We start from the raw sequence: 3,984 nt of genomic DNA, 5'->3' as shown, positions 1-3,984 counted from the left end.
GGGGGGGGCGGGGAGTGTAGGAAGAAGGACTCTTAGCAAGATCCTTCTTTAGGACTATTAGTTGTGACTTCCCAATGAGCCTTTATGATGCCCTTTTCAAATAAATGTTAATGTTGTCACCACATGGTTGTCTATTTGATTTCTTTAAAGTAAATGGTTTTTTGAGATGCAAACAGGATCTGAAAATACCAACATTAACCACTAACATTTAGCCGCCACCACCTGCCATTACTTCCCTTGCTTGAAAAGGAAAGAGCATAGGGGAGAAGGATGCTACCAAGATGTAAACATGAGGATTCCCAGCATGGGAGCATCCCGATGGGAAGGTGTGGGCCATTTCTTCATTACAGTGGGCGAGACTTTATCTTCGCAATCTGGCTTTCTGATTCCTCTTACATCAGGGCATTCCGGTTTGCTTTCATTGTGAACTCCTAGATCATCAACATAATATGTGTAAGTGCCATACACAAACATTTCCCAGCCACTTTGATCTCTACCACCCATTGGTATGTCTAATGCAGTTGACATGTATGCATACGTCTGTGTGTGTGTGTGTGTGTGTGTGTGTGTGTGTGTGAGAGTATCTGTGAGTCTCTTGTGAATTGGAAATGTGTTTGGCCCCAGCATTGTGCAGACATCATGGGGACATATAAAAGAAACCCAGCCCATGACCTCTGTGCTAGTGGAGGTTGGGTTTCCCTGAGGAGAGCACAAGACATACATACAGCAAGAAAATTGCCATCCAAGCCAGACTGCATGCCCTCCATTGAAGAGGGCTGACTGCAGAAACACTGAAAATGAGCAGGTGTGGCTGGAAGAGATCACAACTTTCCCAGTGGAAGTGGACTTGAGCCTGGGCTCATGTTGAAAACGGGGTAACATTCAAAGTGGTGGGAGATGGGGAATTTCAAGTAGAGGCTGAAGGAGGATGGGAGGAGAGAGGTACCAGTAGGTGGGAACATGGGAAGTAGGGTTCAGTAAGGAGTGTGAATTTCATTGACAAGGGCCCAGCATGCCATGCCCTGTAGTTTGGAATTGATGGAAAACTGGGGTGGGACAACTTTCTTTTTAGCTCTTGAGCCAATGAATGAAGATTTTGTATATATTACTATGAAGAATTTGTATCTGATGGGTTGGGAGGAGAGCAACAGGAGACAAGGAGAAGTTGGTTGGAAGCTGTTACAGTAGTGTAGGCCGGAGCACAGAATGATGAGAAGGGTTTGGGTTGGGCAACATCATGGGGAGAGAATGTGGACATAGCTGGGGGAAAAGAAAGAGATCCCAAGGCTTGAGCCCATGGGACTGGAATAAGTATCCGTGTATATTGCATTGTATTTATACAGATGTGTCTCCGTGGGTGCGTGCCTGGGTGGGTGAGACCATGTGTTTGAGAATGTATCTCAGTGTGCACATTTTAACTGATACCAACCATCAGCACTCACACTTAGCTTCTCAGTGATAAAAAGATAATCACATTCATTTCTTAATCTGCACAATAGCCCTCACACTAGGGAGGGAGGGGAAGAGGAACTCAATCTTGGCGTTCAGAGACTTGCCTAAGGTCGCACAGATAGCTGGATCCAGGGGACATTACCACAGCCTCCCACCTGACAGCCCAGAGAGCCCTTCCCCTGCCCTTGAGGTTCAGTGTCGGCCTGGCCCTTGGACAGGTGCCATCGTTGCTCTTGTAGGGTCACTTCTGTAAGAATCCTGCCTTTGGGTGCACCTTCTAGCTGAGCAGTTTTCCCACCCAACGAAGGGTGGCAAATGTAGCCACCCTGAGCCAACCCCTCAACTACCTGGCCCCTTGTGGACGCATTTACTGAGGGGACAGGAAAGTACATTTCCTTTCCATGGCCGCTCTGCCTGTGCATATACTGCCGCTGGGTTACATGGAAACCATCCTGCCTCTCCTCCACTGTGTGCTCCTCTTTATTTGATGGATATGTGATATATATATGAACACATAAAAATATATATATCACAAATGTTTGGGCGGTAGCGCCCACTTTGGGAATCACTGCCCTAGATGTTCTGGGTCCCAGAGAACATGTTTCAACTGGCTTAAGAATTAGAACAGCCTTGGGGTACCTTTAAGTGGCTCAAAGGCTAGACCTCTGGGCTTCCCTGGGGTCTTCTGGACCATGATACCTTCCAGTTGCTATTTCATTGTCCCCAGTCCTTCTGACCTGGGTACAGAGAGTGTCAGTGAGAAGTGAGGCTATTTCTCCCAATTCCTCTTCATAACCATGAAATGGCATTACACTGGCTGAGCACCTGTGGGAAAGGACAAGACCTGAGCTGTTACCTGAATATTAAGATTGAAGGTAGTCCTAGCCAGTTCGGCTCAGTAGATAGAGTGTGGGATGAGAATCACTGATCAGCTGCCTCCTGCACGTCCCCTAGGGGGATGGAGCCCACACCCTGGGCAGGGCACCCGCCAGGGCTGGATGTGTGTTATTTCATTCACTGGGTCACCATTCACAGGCAGAGGCAGATGTGCAACTTGCAAGGCTTTATTTCCTAACTACAGGCAGCTTTAACAGGCCGGGTGCCGCGCCCACCGCTGGAGCCGGAGCCCGGAGCCCAGACAGGATGAAGTTTGATTCTGGTCAAGGGCACATGTCCAGGTTGCAGGCTTGATCCCCAGTAGTGGGTTTGCAGGAGGCAGCCGATCAATGATTCTCTCTCATCATTGATGTTTCTAACTCCCTCTCCCTTCCTCTCTGAAATCAATATATAATTTTTTTAAAAAGATTGAAGGTAGACAAGGAGATCAGCTCATTTGGGCAGGCCACACCCACTTCCCTCACCCATAGGCCTAGCAGCAGGTTGTGCTGAAACAAGACATCGTCCTCACGTCTGGGCAGTGTGTTGCTTCTTCGTCCTATTCACCTTAGAAAGCTAACCACATCTGAAGACTGGAGAGGATGGTCAATATGGGCCTGGCCAGCTGGGGAAGTGGGGAAAAGACACAGGGGCAGTGGCTGGGGCCCTGGGGGCTGTTGGGGTCAGAAGGCAGATTTCCAGGCTCTCTTTTAGCACCAGCCAGGTTGACCAGCACTCTCGTCCTCCTGGAGACCTTAGGGCCTCATCATCATCCCCTTTTGAGCTCTTCCTCCATGACTGTTGATTCTGGCCTGTGGGGTGCAGAGCTGTAACTCCACAAATGCTGCAGCCCACACATTATAACATGTCTGTGTCCATTTAGAACTTCATGACCCAGCTGAAAGTGCGTGTGCCCATCTGTGTGCATGTGTGTGTAATGTAGTTCCTAGTAGACGATATATGTATATAATAGCTGATGTATTTATATGGAAGTGCAGAATTAGTGCCTGTGGCAGTTTTCTGTATTTTAAACTCATTGAGTCAAATTAGTTTTAAGGAAGGGAAAAGAGGAGTGGGGGTGGGGGGGGGCGGGGAGTGTAGGAAGAAGGACTCTTAGCAAGATCCTTCTTTAGGACTATTAGTTGTGACTTCCCAATGAGCCTTTATGATGCCCTTTTCAAATAAATGTTAATGTTGTCACCACATGGTTGTCTATTTGATTTCTTTAAAGTAAATGGTTTTTTGAGATGCAAACAGGATCTGAAAATACCAACATTAACCACTAACATTTAGCCGCCACCACCTGCCATTACTTCCCTTGCTTGAAAAGGAAAGAGCATAGGGGAGAAGGATGCTACCAAGATGTAAACATGAGGATTCCCAGCATGGGAGCATCCCGATGGGAAGGTGTGGGCCATTTCTTCATTACAGTGGGCGAGACTTTATCTTCGCAATCTGGCTTTCTGATTCCTCTTACATCAGGGCATTCCGGTTTGCTTTCATTGTGAACTCCTAGATCATCAACATAATATGTGTAAGTGCCATACACAAACATTTCCCAGCCACTTTGATCTCTACCACCCATTGGTATGTCTAATGCAGTTGACATGTATGCATACGTCTGTGTGTGTGTGTGTGTGTGTGTGTGTGTGTGTG

The 3,984-nt window shown here is 47.5% G+C and overlaps 1 long non-coding RNA gene across 1 annotated transcript in view; it reads left to right on the top strand.

Moving 5' to 3' along the window:
* Positions 1-2,196, top strand: part of LOC106727603 — a 4,962-nt gene extending 2,766 nt beyond the window's left edge. The window contains exon 2 of the long non-coding RNA XR_001363834.1: positions 2,030-2,196. This is a non-coding gene — a long non-coding RNA (uncharacterized LOC106727603). The remainder of the gene's footprint in view (positions 1-2,029) is intronic.
* The last annotated feature ends 1,788 nt before the right edge of the window (positions 2,197-3,984 follow it).

This window comes from Myotis brandtii, unplaced genomic scaffold, assembly GCF_000412655.1.
Source record: "Myotis brandtii unplaced genomic scaffold, ASM41265v1 scaffold454, whole genome shotgun sequence".
NCBI lineage: Eukaryota > Metazoa > Chordata > Mammalia > Chiroptera > Vespertilionidae > Myotis > Myotis brandtii.
Note: the sequence above shows the minus strand (reverse complement) of the source record. Positions and strands in the feature narration are given on the sequence as shown.